Source organism: Coenobita brevimanus, chromosome 74 (assembly GCF_032717465.1).
Source record: "Coenobita brevimanus isolate Jiangsu-jjx chromosome 74, ASM3271746v2, whole genome shotgun sequence".
NCBI classification, from domain to species: domain Eukaryota; kingdom Metazoa; phylum Arthropoda; class Malacostraca; order Decapoda; family Coenobitidae; genus Coenobita; species Coenobita brevimanus.
In genome coordinates, this window is record NC_137027.1 from 3,840,150 (window position 1) to 3,860,149 (window position 20,000).

The 20,000-nt window shown below is 46.5% G+C and overlaps 1 protein-coding gene across 2 annotated transcripts in view; it reads left to right on the forward strand.

The window, feature by feature from the left end:
- The window catches only part of LOC145407902 (prohormone-4-like), a 269,470-nt gene that overhangs the window by 9,547 nt on the left and 239,923 nt on the right, over nucleotides 1-20,000 (forward strand). The gene's annotated exons all lie outside the window — the stretch shown is intronic.

Below are 20,000 nucleotides of genomic sequence, written 5' to 3' on the forward strand. Positions count from 1 at the left end.
TAAGCAGTTGCTTCTATGGGGCTGTCCAACAGATACATTACGGTACATACACCGTGTGCGTATCCGATGTCCCCATGTAGTAGATAACTTATCACCATGGTCAAAACCAAGGTCCTTCCCATGGTTAAGTACAGGGAAATATGGGGAGGTTTGGCCCCCGGATGGAAGCTGCATCTGCTCCACCCAGTGTGCACCGCACCGCCACGTGTATACTTTCCGTCAGAGCAAAAAGTCTCTTGATTTTTAGAACCCAGTGACCCAGCGTCAGGGCAGAGCCAGTACCAACTCCGCTGCCACTCCCTTTGATTTTTGTTGATTAATTTGACAAGATGTCATCTTCCCTTGACATCCTTTACATTTCTGGAGATTCCGATCTAATGAACTGTTCCGTTTGATTGTGCTAAGTCAGTCTTGAGTCGGCATAAACTATGTATAGAAAATTCCAACCCATATGAATATCGTTCATTCGTTTAGTAATCCAAGATATCACTAGGTTACGACACGATTTCATGAATATGTAAGTGAACTTTTGACAACAGATTTTAGCCTATGTGAATACTGCTGATCAGCCTAGAAATGTTTCATAAAGTTTTGACACTGGACGGAGCGAATGTAAATGAAATATTGGTAACAGATTCCAACCCATTAGATTAATATCGAACAGTGTCACAAGATCTCACATCCCTTGCACATCCTGGGTTTGGGACAGTTTAAATGAACCATTGGTAACAGATTCTAGCCCTTTGATGGGTACTGGAATTCTTAACATTTATGGGTTTCGATGTAATAACGCCATATTCCAACCTACCTTATTCAAATGACGCAGTTTCGAGACGATGTAAATGAACTATGGACGCCAGATTTCACCCTATATAAATACTGTTGATCCGTAAAGTAAGATTTCAGGTACAGTACGACACGATTTGAAGAGTGTGTAAATTAACTATTGACAACTGATTTTAGCCCACATGACACTGGATGAGGATAGAATTAAACGTATATGAATGCCAGTGACCAGTTTACCAAGGTCTCGGTAATTTCTGACACTGTAAGGAGAGGAGGTGAACGAAGCGATTGGTGTCAGATTCCAGCCCCTCCATTTTAATACTGAGCGGTGTCACAAGATGGTATGACCTTTAAGCATCTTGGGTCTGATACTGATAAAGGAGGTATTGACACTGGCTGGAGGCGGTGTAAAGGAACTATTGATACGATACCGCGGCCCTCGTCATTAGTAGTGCATATTGTTTGGATATCTTAATAGGATCCAGCGAGGCTTCAAGGCAGTGTAAACGAACTATTGATCGCTTATGTACCGTAGAACAATACAAGGGGGTAGGTGGAGGAGAGGTGAACTTGGGTGAGGGGTGAGGAGAGGGAGGGGAAGGGAGAGAGGAAAGGGGAAGAAGGACAAGGGTGAACAGAGGAGGGGGAGGGAGATTGAGGGGAGTGAACAGGAAAGGGGATCGGGATGGGGAGATGTGGGGAGAAGGGAGAGGGAGAGGGAGAGGAGGAGGGAAGTTGAAAGGTATTGTGAAGTAATGATAGGATGATGATGTTGATGAGAGAGAGAGAGAGAGAGAGAGAGAGAGAGAGAGAGAGAGAGAGAGAGAGAGGGTGGGAGGAAAGGTGAAAAATGATGAAAGGGAGGGGAACAGAAAGAAAAAATTGCGGAGTGTTGATAAAAGTGCACAGGGAGAAGGGAGAGAGAAAGGGGGAAGAGGGGAGGAAGAAAGAGAAAAAAGAAAAAAAAAAAAGAGGGATAAGGGAAAAAGGAAAGAGGACAGGGAGAGAGTGACGAAAAAAGGAAAAGAATAAAGTAGGAAAAGAGTGAGAGAGAGAGAGAGAGAGAGAGAGAGAGAGAGAGAGAGAGAGAGAGAAGAATGTCTCAAGTCACCCAATATAAATTTTAGTATATCATTAAACTTGATTTATATACATTCTCTCTCTCTCTCTCTCTCTCTCTCTCTCTCTCTCTCCACACAATCTCGCGCACACACGTCTCTTTAATTAGCATGTATTTAGAAGCTGACATTAATGCACACATAAATCAGCACACACACACACACACACACACACACACACACACACACACACACACACACACACACACACACACACACACACACACACACACACACACACACACACACTCTCTCTCTCTCTCTCTCTACATCCATATTTCTTCTTTACCGTCCCTATCTCTGTCATTGTTCCCTCCCTTGTTTCCTCAGCCATTCCGGACTCTCTCTCCCTCCCCCTCCTCCTCCTCTTCCTTCCTCCCTTCCTCCCTCACCCCTGTCGGACTCTCTTCCTCCCTCATAAAGTATTCCTCTTCCCGACCTTCTCTGTCTCTGTCTGTGTGTCTGTCTGTCTGTCTCTGTCTCTGTCTCTCTCTCTCTCTCTTTCTGTCTGTCTGTGTCTGTCTGTCTGTCTGTCTGTCTGTCTGTCTGTCTCTTTCTCATCTCTTCTCTTTTCCCTTTTCCCCTTCCCTTCTCTGTTCATTCTTCTTTCACTATTTTTCTGTTCTCTCTCTATGTTCTTCCTTCACCCCTTCCCTCCTATCCCTCTCGCTCTCCCTCTTCTTTCTCACCCTAATCCCCTCTCTTTCCCCTTCTTCCTCCTTTACTCATTCTCCCTTTCTCCTCCCTTCTACCCTCTTCCCTCCCTGTTTCTTCTTGCGTTACTCCTTATCCCTTTATTTTCTTCTCTCTTTTTTTCTCTTGCTTCTATTTCCCTCTGTCTCCTTTCTTCCTCCTCGCCCCTTTTTCGTGATGTTGCTTTTCCTTTCAGGCTAAGATTCTGTAGACCGTGATTTCATTTTACCCTTTCCCACGAAGTTTCCATGATTTTCCTCTGCTGTATCGTGGTCCTTCTCATTTTTTCCTGCCGGATTTCGTTAGAGGGACTGGTGGGTGGTGGGGAGCCTTCCTGGTCTGTCCTATTGTTTGACTTGTAGAATAGTTTGATTTGTTTTTATCCACACAATAACAAACAGCTTCGAAGGGACTGATAGGCTTGTTGTTTGCTTTCCCTTGTACTCATTTGTACTCGTTTGTACTTTGTGCTTCTTGCTGTCTTTTCCCTTAAGTACTCCCCCCCCTTTCTGTCTTCCATCTGTCTCCCTCACTCCTCCCCACCTTCTCATCTCTCCACACTCTTTCTCTGTCTCTCCGTCTCTCTCTCTCATCCCCCTCCTCGTCCTTCCTCCCCCTCCCTCTCCGAAATACCTACCTTACTCGCCCTGACCCCCTCACCCCTCTCTCTCTCCCCTCTTCCCCGCCTCACTGACCCATATAATCCTGCCCCCTCCCCCTTCCCCTCATCCACACAGTAAGACGAATGACGGGGGGGAGGGGAGGGGGAGGGAGGGAAGCAGAGAAGAAAGGGATGGAGGGGTGACAAGAGATAGGGACAGTATAGAATGGATGGTGTGTGTGTGTGTGTGTGTGTGTGTGTGTGTGTGTGTGTGTGTGTGTGTGTTTGCGTGTGTATGTCCTAAAACTTCCACAACCTGCAACTGAAATGTACCCCTTAAATGCTATGCTGCTCATTTGCCAGTCCATGTCCAAATATTTACCTTCAGCTTCTGCACAGTGACTGAATTAGATCTTACGGTAAACAAAGGGGTCTGGCTTTTGACCATCTGAGCAGCTACGCATGTAAGATTGGGGACAAGAGTTGGCCTAATATTTCACCTCTTATACTTGTCACGTATAGGTTGGCCTAATATTTCACCTCTTATACCATTCACTTATTCGTTTGCCTAATATTTCACCTCCTATACTTATCGCCTGCTGGTATGCCTGATACTTCACCTCTTCTGCTTGGCCTCGTCTGCTTGTTAATTTCCGATCTGTCTAATATTTCTCTATTTCTGCGTGTTATTTCCCTCTCCTGGGTGATATTCCTCAGCTGAGAGAGGCCTGGTATGAGTTTCTGCCCATTGATGATGCTCTTTGGAATAGTCAGGGAGGAAAAAGACAACATGCACTAAGTATACTACACGCGCAGCAGAGCGGCAGGCGAAAGTTTGTCCTTGGCCCTTCTCCCTAACACCTCTTCCTTAGAGATTTATTTTTGGATATGCTTGGTGAACATCCTCGTGCACGTTATTATGCAGAGTATGGCGATAGTGGAAATTTTTATGTAACATAGAAGAGGAAAGGAAGGTGTAATAAGCAAAATAAATCGCTTAGGAAAAGGTGTTACGGAGCTTTCTTAACCGAAGAGAATATGGATCCTTGGCTGGGCGTGAACATATTGTAAACGTATTCCAATCAAAATGTTAAAAGTCTAGGCTGTACATTGTATAGGTAAGCCACTGAAGACTGTTTTTCCTTTAACTTGGCCTAAAAGTTGGCGTCTGTTCATCTTAAGTGCCGAGCTGAGACTATTGATTAACACTGATATATGGTGCTAGTCACGAAGAAGTGCTGTGGATAGGATGAAGAACCGTATTATTGTTTTATTATGCCACTGAGCTACGTGAAATGAGATGCAGAAGGACGAAAATCCGGCCCAAGTAAGTGGCGGACAGCAATAGTGTAAGATGCATTTTTTGACCAGGAATAAATAAAATAGATAAATAGATAACACAGAAAAATAAATGAAATTAATAACCAGATAATTAGTAAAAGAGTTAGTCGTCTTCGGAGTTTAAGAAAGGAAAAGTCAAGTAACAACAAATGAAAATATAAGGTAAAGAAGGAACTGAGGATACGAGCATCAGAATACATGTGGACTCGGAATCAAATCACATTAAACAGGATCTGAAACTGTTAAAAATGGATTAGGGAGACAAAGGCGACTGAATCCCCTACCCCTTCAGTCAATACCCTTATAATCAGTGTAATAATTAAGGAAGAATGTTATCTAATATTTGCCTTTATCCCGCTTATTTAACTGGGATTTGGGGAGTGATATGTGTGTGTGTGTGTGTGTGTGTGTGTGTGAGAAAGAGAGAGAGAGAGAGAGAGAGAGAGAGAGAGAGAGAGAGAGAGAGAGAGAGAGAGAGAGAGAGAGAGAGAGAGGTGATTACCAAAAAGTGGCAGGGGATAACTAAACAGATAGGTGCGTGTCAGGGTGGTGGTAGGGTGACAAGGTGGTGACAGGGTAGCGAGGCGGAAGGACGGCAGGGTAATAAGTGGTGGCAGGGTGACAGAGTGGCAGGGTGGACTGGCGGCACGGTGACAGGGTGGCAAGGTGGTGACAGGTTGACGGATGACAGGGTGACAAAGTTGTGGTAGGGTGAGAGGGTGGCAGGATGGCAAGATGATGGCAGGGTGAGAGGGTGGCAGGGTGAGAGGATGACAGGATGACGAGGTGGTGGCAGGGTGGAAGGGTGGCAAGGTGACAGGTTGGTGGCAGGATGACAGGGTGAATGGGAAGCAGGGTGATAGGGTGGCAAGGAGATAGGTTGGCAGGATGAGAGAGTGACAGGGTAAGCTTGTGGCAGGGTGGACGGGCCTCAGAGTGACGGGGTGGTGGCAGGGTGACAATGTGGTAGGGTGGATGGGTGGCCCGGTGGACGGGTAGCAGAGTGGTGGCAGTGGCAGGGTGAACGGGTGGCAGGGTGGTAGCAGGGTGGCATGGTAGTGACATGGCGGCTGCAGGGTGAAAGGCTGGTGGCAAGGTGGTGGCAGGGTAGGAGGGTGACAGCAAAAAGGTGGCAGGGTGATTGGGTAGAGGCAGGGCGGTGGCAGGGTGGTGGCGTGGGAGCGAGATGGCAGGGTGGAGTGACAGGAAGAACTCAATCTGGGGGGAGGGGGAGGGGGAGGAGGAGGGGGAGGAAGAGGAGAGGAGGACGTAGTGAGGAGAGGAAGAGGAGAGAGAGAGAAAAAAATAGAAGACGAGGAGGAGCAGAAGGCTGAGGATGAGAAGACAGGACAAATGGTGAAGGGACAAAGGAATAAAAACTTGTGCGTATGAGAGAGAGAGAGAGAGAGAGAGAGAGAGAGAGCGAGCGAGCACATAAAAAGGCATGACAAGGATGAGTGAAAATGCAAGTAAACAGATGGAAGAAAAGGAGGGAAATGGAATATTAAATAAAACAATAAAAAGAAGACAGGAAGTGAAAGAGAATGAGAGAGGAGAAGAGGAACAAAAAGACCTGAAATGAAAGACAAAGAGGAAATAAAGAGGGAAGAAGAGTAATGGGTAAAAGAGGGAATGAGAAAAGGGAGTAGGGAGAGGGGAACAAGAGAGAGGAAGAAAACAGTAGGAAAGTGAGAAAGGAGAATGAAATTAACTGAGATTGAAGAGATTACGATAAAGAATAATAATAATGCGAGTAAGAGAGAATAAAGATAAATAAAGAGGGAGAAATGGAGATAGGGATGAGAAATAAGGAAGAGAAGGAGAGGAATAAAGGATATAGTATGAGAGAGAGAGAGAGAGAGAGAGAAGGGAAGGAGGTAGTTTGCGCCTGTCATTGCGTTACTCCTACTTACTCCTACCGACAAAGACCCTTCAACAGGTCAATTTTTTTTCCGTTATCCTTTGTTTTTTCCTTTCACTTTTTTTTCCTCCATGTTTGTTTTTTCTTCTTATCTAACATCTATCTATTCTCTTATCTAACATCTGTCTATTTTCTAACATTATTTATTGTCTTTTTGCTTCTTATTCTTTCTTATTGCATCTTCTCATTGGTTACCGACAGATGATTTAATTCTGATGCGAAGGAGCTATCGTTCTTCAAAGGTAGGACATGGAGGGAGAGATAGGGAAGGAGGAAGGGAGGTAGGGATAGGAAGGGAGGTAGGGAGGAGGAAGGATGATTAGAGGGACACGTGAGGGAGAATGGGTGAGGAGGGGAGTGGGGAGGAGGGGTGGGGAAGGAAAGGGAAGTGAAGTGAGAAGGAAGGTATGAGAAGGGGGACCACGAGGAAGGAAGGAGAGAAGAGAAGAGTAAAGAGAGAGGGAGGGAGGGAGGGAGAGGATGACGAAGGGAGGAGGGGAAAAGGGAAGAGAATGGAGGGCGAAGGTAGAGGATGGAGAGAGGGGAGCGAGAAATTAATGGGAAGATGAAGGGAAAGGGAGAGGAAAGGGAGGTGGAGGTGGGAGGGAGGGAAAGTGTGATAGAGGAGAGGGAGGTATGGAAGAGTGGAGGAGGTAGGGGAGTGAGGCAGAAGGAGGAAGGAAAGGGAGAGAGAGACGAGAAGAAGGAAGAGGAGGAGGGGGAGAGAGAGTGTTTGAGAGGGTAGGAGAAGGGAGGGGAAGAAGAGGGAGTGGGAGGGGATTGAAGAAAGGGGGAAGAATAAGATGAAAGGAAAGTATGAAAGGGTATAGGGGAGAGGGGACGGGAGGGAAAGAGGAGTGGGGAAGGACAGAAGGGAGAGAAAGGTGAGAGGAAAGTGAGGGTGGGAGGGGGGAGGGAAGAGAGAAGAAAGGACATGGAGAGAAGAGAGAGAGGGGAAGGGAGGGGAAGGGGGGTAGAGGGGTGGGTGGAGCTAAGTATGCCTGGGGGTCAGTCATCCATCTCTCATCACCCTCATAGTTCACTTCCTCACCCCTCACCCCTCCCTTCCCCTCCCTGCCTTCCCTTCCCCTGCCTTCCTTACCCCTCCCCTCTCTGCCCCTTCTGCTTCTCTTACCCCTCCCCTCCCTGCTTTCACCACCTCCCTCATCTCTCCCTTCCCTGCCTAAGCTCTCCCTTCCCTGCCGAAGCTCTCCCTTCCCTGTCTCACCTCTCCCTCCTTGTTTACCCCTGCCTACCTGTTCCGCCGTTGCCTACCTGCTTCACCCCTGCCTGCCTGCCTCTCCCTTGCCTATCTACCCCTTTCCTGCCTACTTGTCTCACCCTTACCTGCCTACATCACCCCTGCATACCTGCCTCACCCCAGCCTCTCTGTCTTACGCCTGCCTAACTGCCTCACCCATGCCTACCTGCCTCACTTCTGTTACCTGCCTCATCCCTGTTTACCCGCCTCACCTCTGCATTCCTGCCTCACACCTGCCTTCCAACCTCTCCCTTGCCTGCCAACCTCACCCCTGCCTACCTGCCTCACCCTTGCCTGTTTATCTCACCCCTGCCTACCTGCCTTTCCCCTCCCCCCCAGCTTCAACCCTTCTTTCACCCCTCCCTGCATCACCCCTTCCTGTATCACCCCCTCCCCGCCTCATCTCTTTACGCCTCCCTCCTCCCCCCTCACCCCTCCTTTCCTCACCCCTCCCTGCCTCGCCCCTCCCTACCACACCCCTCTCGTCCTTATCTCTTTACGCCTCCCCTCTCCCCCCTCCCTGCCTCACCCATCCCTACCATACCCCTCTCCTCCTCACCTCTCCCTGCCTCACCCCTTCTTTCCTCATCCCTCCCTGCCTCACCTCTCCCTACCATACCCCTCCCAGCCTCACCCCTCCTTTCCTCACCCCTTCCTGCCTTAACCCTCCCTACCACACCCCTCCCTACCTCACCCGTCCCTGACTCACCCCTCCCTGCCTGACCCCTCCCTGCCTCACCCTTCCCTGCATCACCACCCCTGCCTCACTACGTCTCATACAATGCTAGAGAGAGAGAGAGAGAGAGAGAGAGAGAGAGAGAGAGAGAGCAGTCTCCGTTCCACCGGTTCAGGTGTAAACAAGCAGGTGAGGGGAAGAGGGGAACGATCTGAGGGGAGACAAGAAAGGAGGGGTGGGGAGTGTAGGGGAAGGACACGAGGGGAAGGGAGGGGAGGGGAGCGTAAGGGAGGGACACGAGGGGAGGGGAGAGGAGGGGATCTGAGGAGTGTAAAGAGAAGAGGGGAAAGGAAGGAAGGGAAGCGAAGGGAAGGGAGGGAAGAAACATGGGAAGATTTAAGGAAGAGGAGAAGGGAATAACACAAAAAATATCTCAGAGTGCAGAATAGGGCAAAACATTGACCTTTTTTCTCTGACCTTTACCTTCGATCGATTGTTTTCAAAATCTAGTTGCATCATCCTTGCCTGATCCTTAATCCTCCCACCAAAGGTTTCATATCAGAACTGTTCGGATTGACCTATGACAGTGACCTTGATTTATGGTTAATTGCTCTTAAAATTGAATGTCGTCATCCTTGGCTGACCCTCAACACTTCCACCAAAATTGACCCTGATCAAATAAAACTGAGTCATAGGGTTAAACCTTTGACTCTGATATATGACCTTGACCTTGACATTGTTTTAAAATAGAATCACTTCATCCTTGCCTTACCCTTAACCCGTCCACCAAGTCTGGTCTAGATCAGATCAGAACTGAGGAAGCCGAACCTGCCGTTTTACCTTGGCCCTGACCTATTGCTCTTAATAACATTAGGTCAACCTCTGGACTGACCTTCAACCGTTCCACCAAGTATGGTTGAAATCGGATGAAACTGTTTCGTTAACACACACACACACACACACACACACACACACACACACACACACACACACACACACACACGAGCCATACAGTACTCACACAGTCCTTCCGTGCGTCTCTAATAAGAAAATGAAAAATAAAACAAAGTAAGGAGAATGCAGGAGAGGGAAAGAGGCCGGGAAGAGGGAGAGGGAATTGAGATGATGTGAGAGGAAAGGAAGAGGAGGAAGGGAAGGGATAGATAGACAGACAGAGAGATAGGTACACAGGTAGAGAGAGAGAGAGAGAGAGAGAGAGAGAGAGAGAGAGAGAGAGAGAGAGTGAGAGAGAGAGAGAATTAATGAAGAGGGAAGGAGTTAAAAATGCTTGTAGTCAGGAAGAGGGGGAGACCTGAATGACAAGCAGAGAGAGAGAGAGAGAGAGAGAAAGAGAGAGAGAGCAAACCACTAACGAATAATAAAGGTTTGGCAGTGACAAAGAGGTAGAACCGTAGAGAGATAGAGATAGAGGGAGTGAGAAAGTGAGCGAGTGAGAGAGGGCGTGAGAGTGGCAGTAAGTGAAGCATCCTGTGGCCAGTTGGTGGGCCAGGATGAGCTGTCAACAACAACAACAGCAACAACAACAAGAACAAAAACAACAAAAACACTTCCAATACCACGAAGACAATAACAAACAGTAAAACAATAAAAACAATAACAGCAATAACAGCAACAGTACCATCAACAACAACAGCTGCAATAACACACAGCGGTATTAAAAAGCAACGACAATAACAAAAACAAGAACAGTAGCAAGAGAGAACAAGAACAGTCGCATTGACCTCAACAAATTACCACCACCACCACCACCATAATTACTACCACCACCATCACCACCACCATAATTACTACCACCACCATCACCACCACCACCACCACCATCTCCACCACTATAGTTATTACCACCACCACCACCATCTCCACCACTATAGTTATTACCACCACCACCACCATCTCCACCACTATAGTTATCACCACCACCACCATCTCCACCACTATAGTTATTACCACCACCACCACCACCATAATAACTACCACCACCACCACCACTCCTATGATTACTACCACCATCATCACCACCATTACCACCACCACCACCACTATAATTATTACCATCACCACCACCACCACCACTATAATAATTACCATCACCACCACCACCACTATAATTATTACCCGCACCATCATCACCACCACCACCACCACTATGATCACTACCACCTGCATCACCACCTCCTCCTTCCCCTTCATCATCATCATCATCATCATCACCATCGTCATCAGCAACAGCGCAACGTAACAAAACACAAAACAGTCTTACATAGCGATAAAATTCTCCGTCCAGCAATTTATTTCTGCCCTTTTCTTGGTCACGGGGGAGAGTGGATGAAATTTATTCGGATAATTTATTTTTTACTGATTTTGAGATGCACGGTAGAATGAAGGTTTGTTGTTGTTGTTGTTGTTATTGTTCATCATCATCATCACCATCATCATCATCATCATCATCATCATCATCATCATCTTCTTCTTCTTCTTCGTTTGTCTGTCTGTCCTTCTGTCAGTCTATCAGCAAGATTATAAAAAAGAAAAACTATTAGAAGGAACTACACCAAATTTGGCAGGTCATAAATTTTTTGGCCGAAAAAGGTCATAGGTCAAATGGAAGATCAACTCAGATAGTTCAGGTCCGATTTTAACCAAACATGGTGAAAGGGTTGAGGGATGGGAAAGGGTCAGTGATTAAGTTTTGAAAGTAATCCGTCCAAGGCAAAGGTCACAAGGGAAGGTCAAAGGTTCGATCTTTTAACTCCATTAGGTCTGGTATTTTGGATCGACCTTGTTTTAAATGTCTAAGATGAGACGGGGATGAAATGATTACTTTTTCAGAACAATTGGTCAGAGGTCAAGGTCACAGGAAAAGGTCAGCTTAAACACTCGATCGATTTGAACCAAACTTGATGGATGGGTTAAGGGTCAGGGAAGGATGATTTGATTCCATTTTGAGGGCAAATACTTACAGGCCTGGGGCACAGGGTAGGTCAAGGAGCAATCATTTACAGGTCATAGACACAGGGTAAGGTCAAGGAACAATCATTTCCAGGTTTATAGGCACTGGGTAAGGTCAAGAAGCAATCATTTACAGGTCATAGGCACAGGGTAGGGTCGAGGAACAATCATTTACAGGTCATAGGCACTGGGTAAGGTCAGGGTTTCGATCTTAAGGCCTTTCCACACGATCATTGGGTTCGAACACATTGCTCATCTGTTTCGAAGCATAATGAGTGAAGCAATAAACAATACATCAGATGCGAGGATGGTGCTTCAGGTCATCTCACCTTCACGTCTCTTCTCCAGCATTTTTTTATTTTTTTAAGTGTTTAGGTTGATTTTAGTGCGTGGGTCTTGCATCTGAGAGCTTCTTGTTTGTGTACAGTTGTTGTTGTTGGTGGTGTTTGAATATGCTGTTTTTGCGGTCCACCTCTTCTCTCTCTCTCTCTCTCTCTCTCTCTCTCTCTCTCTCTCTCTCTCTCTCTCTCTTTCTCTCTCTCTCTGTTAATCACTGGCCTAATTCCTTGCCTCATGCCTGAATAATAGGCATGAATAATTAAATGCCTAGCAAGAACATTGTACCTGAGAATAGCTGAAGAAATGAATGATCGATTGTGATGATGATGATGATTATTATTATTATTATTCTGTAAAAGGGAGCAATGTAAAGCTGAAAAAAAGAAAGAAAAATAATATTGTAAGCGCTTATGTTTGTTGGTGATAATTAAGATGTAGCCAGTGTTACCGAGTCATTTTCTGTGTACTGTTCCTTTATCTATCTGTCTATCTGTCTGTCTGTTTGTCCGTCTGTCTGTCTGTCTATGAAGGTACAGTAAACTACCTTTCCCCTCCTCTCTCTCTTTGTACTCTTTCCCTCACTATTCCGCCTTATCTTTGCAATATTCCTCCCTTCCTTCCATGCTACCCTCCCCTTGTCCTCCTTCCGTTTCTCCATTTCTCTTCCCATTTCCCTCCTTCCAATTTTTTCTCTCCACCCCTCCATCTCTTTTTCCTTCCCTCTTTCCTTTCTCCTGTCTTTTTTCTCTCCTACTTCTTTCCCTCCTTAATTAACTCTTCCCTTCCCCCTCCATCCCTCTCCTTTCTATCTTCCTTCCTGTTCATCACCGCTCTCTCATCCCTCTTTTACAAGTTCATTTTATCTTGTCTGCTGTTTCCCTCTCCCCACTCACCCTTCTCCACCCCTTTCTCTCCCCACACATTTCCTTCTCTCCCTTCCCTCCCCCTTCCTCTCCTTCTCCTCTGTTCCTCTCCCATCTCTCCCCACTCTTTTCCTTACCCTCCTCACCCCTTTCCTTTCTTCCCCTTCCCTCATTCCCCTTTCTTTCCCCTTTCCCTTCCAACCTCAGTCTTTCTCGCTATCCCTTCCCCTCCCCTGGATTTCTTGTTTTTTCCTAACTCTCTTCCCTCCCCTCTTTCTCCCCTCGTCCCTCCCCTCTTTCTTCCCCTCTTCCCTCCCGTCTTTCTCCCCTCTTCCCTCCCCTCTTTCTCCCCCTCTTCCCTCCCCTCTTTCTTCCCCTCTTCCCTCCCCTCTTTCTTCCCCTCTTTCTCCCCCTCTTCCCTCCCCTCTTTCTCCCCTCTTCCCTCTTCCCTCCCCTCTTTTTTCTCTTCTTCCCTCCCCTCTTTCTCCCGTTCTTCCCTCCCCTCTCTCTCCCCCTCGTCCCTCCCCTATTTCTCCCCCTCTTCTCTCTTCCCTCCTCTCTTTCTCCCCTTCTTCTCTCTTCCCTCCCCAAAATCTCCCATTCTTCCCTCCCCTCTTTCTCCCTCTCCCCCTCATCCTTCCTGCTTCCCCCCTCCCCCCACGCAACCATCTTCATCACGTTGGTAATTCTGCCTACAAATGAGTCACTCTGCAACACATCGTGACTCTTTACTCCAACGCTCTTACGTAACTGCTTTAATCTTCCTCCTTCTTTGACTTTTTTATACATTCTTCCTCGTCGTCGTGGTCGTGGTCGTGGCCGTGGTCGTCGTCATCGTCGTCGTCGTCGTCGTCGTCGTCCTCCTCCTCCTCCTCCTCCTCCTCCTTCTTTATTTTTTCATTATATTTCGTTCTTCTTCGTTGTGCCTCTTGTTTTCCCCTTCCTTCATCCTTTTTTTCTCGTATTGGCTAATATATATATATATATATATATATATATATATATATATATATATATAGAGAGAGAGAGAGAGAGAGAGAGAGAGAGAGAATGAAGATGGAAGGGAGGGAGGGAGATGGAAGTGAAGTGTCATGAAGGGTGACAATTAAGGGGAAGGGTTAACTTGTCTGACCTTCAAGAGAGAGAGAGAGAGAGAGAGAGAGAGAGAGAGTGTGAGAGAGAGAAGAAAACAGATCCTTCTTCCTGGAATTCCGCCTAACCTCGCGCGAGGATTGACCCATCTCTCTCTCTCTCTCCCTCTCTCATCCATACACATATATGTTTATGCTACAGACAGAAACACGCAAATACCAGTACACACACACACACACACACACACACACACACACACACACACACACACACACACACACACACACACACACACACACACACACACACACACACACACACAGAGAGAGAAAGCCAACCTTTCTCCCATCCCCAGGAAGGACTCAGTCGTTATTTACCTCCCTCCCTCCCTCTCTCCATCCATCCCTCCATTCCTTCCTTCCTCCGTTCCAGGATTACCTCACTTTTCTTCCTTCCTCCCCTTCCTCCTTCCTGTTCTCGTCCTCTTTTCCTCACCCCCACTCTGAGCGAATGATTTCTTCTCATTTTTTCCTTCCTTCCCTCCCTCCCTTCTTTCCTTCCATCCTTCCTTTCCTTGTCCTTCCTTCCTTCCTTCACCATACCCTCCCATCCTCCCTCCTTTTCTCCTTTACCCTTCCTTCACTTTGTATGGTGTAGGAGGGGAGAAGAAGACAAAGCACAGGAGAAGGAAAGTAGACAGTAGTGGTAGAGTGTAGTGTGGCGTAGAAGGGTAGGACATACACCAGGCGCAGACGGTGAAACAGCGATAGATGGTGAAACAGAGACAGATGGTGAAACAGAGACAGATGGTGAAAGAGACAGATGGTGAAACTGAGATAGATGGTGAAACAGACAGATGGTGAAACAGAGACAGATGGTGAAACAGAGACAGATGGTGAAAGAGACACATGGTGAAACAGAGACAGATGGTGAAAGAGACACATGGTGAAACAGACAGATGGTGAAAGAGACACATGGTGAAACAGACAGATGGTGAAACAGAGGCAGATGGTGAAACAGACAGATGGTGAAACAGAGACAGATGGTGAAACAGAGACAGATGGTGAAACAGAGACAGATGGCGAAACAGAGACAGATGGTGAAATAGGTGGCAGTAGAATGTGGCTGGGGGTCACTTTGGTTATTTGATTGTTGCGTTACCTTGAGAGCGTCCACCCCACAGACTCAGTGGTAGTCAGTGTTGCTCGAACCCACTCCAGAGCGTCCTCCTAACCGCCCTAGCCACTTAGTTCCTTCTTTCTCCCTCCCTTCATACTCCCCAGTCCGTCGTCAACTCTCCCTATTTCCTATTTTCCCCTTCACTCTCCTCTTTACCCTCCCTTTTCCTCTCTTCATATTTTCCTCCCCTCACCCTCTTCCTCTTTCTCCCTCCCCTCTCTTCGCATTTTCCTCCCCTCCCTCCTTTCTCCCCTCTCCTTTCCTCATGTCTTCCCTCTCTTCCTCCCCATATATCTTCCATGTATCATTTAACCTTTTGGGTCTCTCTCTCCCTCCCCCTCTCCCTCCCCTCCTTGTCCACTTCTCTCTCTTCTTCCTCCTTTTTCCCTCCTTCCTCACTCCCTTCCTTCCTTTTCCGACCCTCGTCATTCCTCTCTCTCTCTCTCTCTCTCTCTCTCTCTCCTTTTCACTCTCCGCCCCCCCGTTCTTACTGCCCTATTTGTATTTCTCTCCCTTTCTCTACTCTCCCTCTTTCCTCCCTTCCTCCCTTCTTTCCACTTTCTTGTCCCCTCTTCCTCTCTCTTCCCTTCTTCCTTAATGCCTTGGCAAAATGTTCGTCCCCTTTCCTACCAAGTTATGGCTCTCTCTCTCTCTCTCTCTCTCTCTCTCTCTCTCTCTCTCTTTCTCCCCCCCATTTCACTTTCCATCTTCTCTTCCTAATTTCTCTCTGCCGTATTTCTCTCCCCCTTCCTCCCTCCTCTACATCTTCCTTCCCTCATTCCTCCCTTTCTCTCCTCCTCCCTCCTTGCCTCCCTCCGTCTTCCCTCCGTCGCCCCTTCAGGAGTTATGTCCCTCCTCTCTTCCCTCACCTCCCATTCCCACTGAGTTATCTTCTCCTTTACTCCTTTCCTACATTTACTCACGCGATTACCTCCTTGCTTCTCTCTCTCCCTCTCCCTCTCTCTTTCCTCGCCTACACACTGCCTCCTTGCTCCCCTGTCTTCCTTCCTCACTCTCTCACTCACCCTGACTCACTACCTTTCTAAATTTTCTGAAAGGCCAAATATTGTCCATGCCAGTCGCCCTTCACTGCTTACTTTCTTGCAAAATTTCGTTCGATTATTATGATTTTTTTCTCTGTAATATATATATATATATATGGAGCCTCTGTGGTACAGTGGTAAAGTGTGCGCTTTAGTACACTGGAGAGCGGGGATTCGCCCCCCGCCAGGATAATAAACTTTGGGAGCGTTCTCCTGGCCACGTACTGCTTGGCGGACACAAGGGGTGCTGTGGTTGAACCAGTGTCACATACTGTAAAGTATGCTTGCACCCAGTCGGCTTGCGCGGGCCGATTACACTTGGTTCACAGACTACACACACATCCAAAGCCAGTCCAACACTACAATCACACTTACAAGCACTTCTCACCCTACATACATTCTCTACCAGACAGCCTAAGCCACTTGGTAGAGATACATTGGCTGTATCGTATCGACTTCGGTTGGGATAGGCCGGTCCTGCAGTGGATACTCAAACGGCTGATAATGATGATATATATACCCGGTATATGTGTGTGTGTGTGTGTGTGTGTGTGTGTGTGTGTGTGTGTGTGTGTTTATCGTAAGCACTCACATATACTGAGAGGGATACGATGGAGCAAAAAAGGTGGATGACAAGAAGAAAATAGCATGTATTTTATGGAGAAATGCACTTTGTTACCACGCCGTTGATATTAGCTACAGGTATAATAGTTTGTGGTGATGTGTATTATATGCATACCACATGCCCTGAGACATCATGCCCTGAGACATCATGGTTATATTCACACACACACACACACACACACACACACACACACACACACACACACACACACACACACACACACACACACACACACACACACACACACACACACACACACACACACACAGACTGATATTTCAAAATTTTCAACACACACAGAAAGTTTATAAAATTTCTCTCTATGCCAAAAGTTTCACATTCTCAAACTTTTTCATTAGTTTTTATATATTTTTTTGTTGCCTCCTCTCCCTGCTCGCTGTCATGACCTTAAAAGACTGGGTGACGTGTGTGTGTGTGTGCGTGTGTGTGTGTGTGTGTCTGCTTACTTTGAAATTGTGTGGAATGTATATATGATTGTGCCTGCAGTAAGTGGTGTGATGTAAGAGTGTGTGTGTGTGTGTGTGTGTGTGTGTGTGTGTGTGTGTGTGTGTGTGTGTGTAATTGTGTTTAGTTTGATACTGCGTGGAATGTACGCTGTACATGAGTGTGCGTAAGTGCTGTGGTGTAACTTTGTGTGTGTGTGTGTGTGTGTGTGTGTGTGTGTGTGTGTGTTTACTTTTAAATTATGTGGAATGTATATATGACTATGCCTAAGTGCTGTGATGTAAGACTGTGTGTGTGTGTGTGTGTGTGTGTGTGTTTAGAAATGGTAGGAGTTATATATTCATTTTAGCAAGAAATGACCACTAAGATAATCACTATGAACCTCTATAGAAAGAAAATAGAGTATCATTTTGTGTTCTTCCCTTGAACTAAACGAAGTAAGCTACAGAAGGACGATAATCTTCTGCAATTTTAGGTGAACGAACTAGTGCCCAAATGGTGACGTGTGAAGGTGTGTGTGGTGGACGTGATATCCTTAGCTTATGGCACTATGGATGGTGGGTATTAGTGCTGCAGGTGAAGTGTGGGGGGCTGCAGAGGATCAGCCTGTAGTTGGTGTGTCTTACCTGGAATATTAAACCTCGGGAACAGGCATTTTTTACCTATGTCCAGAGTATGATGGACTAAAAAGCGTGGATATATATAAAGTAATTTGTTTTTATACCATCACATTTATAAATTATCTTGTTATTAGTCCACTTTATATATAAATCAACCATTTCTGTCTCTACTTATATAAATTTACTTATTCTTACGCTCTTGCCTATATATTTAAGTTGTTTTTATACCTCTGTCTATATAAACTAACTCTTTATATCCTAACATATTTAAATCAGTTTATTTTTGTACCCTCACCTCTATTTCATCCTCATTTTCTGTGCGCTTTTTCACGGGTAACTTCAGCAAAACTCCCAAATTGTAGTTTTGAGAGCGCGTTCCTTAGTGGCCTAAAGTTGGACGCTCCTGTTATGAAGTTATGATGCGCTGCTCTTTGCTTGTTGCTGGAGAGAGAGAGAGAGAGAGAGAGAGAGAGAGAGAGAGAGAGAGAGAGAGAGAGAGAGATTTTTGTGCATGTGGGTTGCCTTATGCTTGTTTAAGGGAGCTGTTTCTATTTTTAACCGACCAAAATATCAAATCCACACTCACCCCCCCCAACCCTCCACTGACTCTCTCTCTCTCTCTCTCTATTTCAAGTCATAATAAAAACACACAAACTACGGAGCAAAAACATGAAAACAAAGAACACACAAACTTAAGCACAACGTAAATAAAAACACAAGAACGGGCAACAAAAACACAGGCAGAAAAATGACCCAACCAAAACAAACACAAATGGTAGTGACGACAATATCTCTCTTTTTTATTCACAAATTGCGCATTTTACGGTCTAGTTACTTCACACTAGTACGCAGTTAACACCATCACGCCGCCAACAACGACAACAACAAGATCAACAACAACAACAACAACAACAACAACAACAGCAACAACATTAGTCTCTTCATCAACAACAATAACTAATGGCAAGAACAGTAATGATCAGATCCACGAAAGTCCACTCATAAGAACAACAATAACATTAACAATAACATCATCAGCAACAACACACACCAACTCCTTCTTCTCCTCCTCCTCTTCTTCTTTCTCCTCTTCCTCCTCCTCCTCCTCCATAACAACATCAATAACAACAACGACATCAACAAAAACAAGTGAGGGAGGTCAGCTACCCATTATATAATATAGGAGGTCTGGATATTCCTTCCCCCTCCCACTCCCCTCTCTCTTCCCCCGCCCCCTTCCCTCCCCTCTACTTCCTCCGCCCCCTCCCCCTCTCCTCACTCTTCCCCCTTCTCCCCTCTTCATCACGCACATCTCTCCCTCCCTCCCTCCCCTTCTCCGTCTCCCTGTCCCACTTTTACTGCTCTTCTCCCATTCCTTTCTTCACTCTGTTCTTTCTTCTCTCTCTCTCTCTCTCTCTCTCTCTCTCTCTCTCTCTCTCTCTTCCATCTCCCCTTCCCTTTCCCTTTCCCATCCCACCCTCCTCTTCCTCCCTTTCTCCCATCTTTACCTTCCCCTCCCTCTCCCTCATGACGTATTTTTTGTTGACCTTCTACACTCCCCTTCCCACTTACCCCTCCGTCCCTCCCTCCCCCCCCTTCTTCACTCCCTCATCTCCCTGCTTCTCCACATTCTTCCCCCTCTCCTCTGTTCCTCCTCAACCCCATTCTGTCACCATTTCCCCTCTCTTTCCTTCCATTCCCTCCCCTTTACTCCTCTTTCTCAATCTCCTTTCCCTCCTCCTCTACAATTCTCTTTCCCATCTTCTTCCTCCCTTTTACCCTTCCTTTCCCCCTCATCATCTCCACTCTCCCTCCTTTTCCTTCCCCACTCCTCTTTCTCCCTGTGGTTATATCTTTTTGTCTCCTTGCTTTCTATGCCTCTTCTTTCCTTTTCCCTCTCCCCTCCCTTTCCCATGCACTTCCTCTTCCTCCTACTTCCTTCCTTTTCCCCCCACCTTTCCTTCCTCCTGTATTCTTCTTCATCCCTTTCCTTCCCATCACTGCTCATCTTTTCACCTCTCTTTTCTCCCTCAAGCCCTCCATGGCCCTCTCCTTCCCCCTCTCCCTCCCCTTCTTCCTCTCTATCTTCCTTTCCCTCTGTCTCCCTTTCCCTTTTCCTTTCCCTCTCCCTCTTCCTTTCCCTCTCCTTCTCCCTCTCCCCTCCCTCTCGCTCACTTCCACGCAACATCGTTATCAGTTTTCCTAATATTCTTATTTCAGTATTAATTACACCACATATGTGTGTAATCAAAGTACGTTCATGTGTGAAATATGTTCATGTGCGTGTGAGAATGTGTGAGTGTATATTAATGCGTGCGTTTGTGTGTGCATTAATGTGCGTGTATGTGTGGGTGTATTAATGTGTGTGTATGTGTGGGTGTGTTAATGTGTACGTATGTGTGGGTGT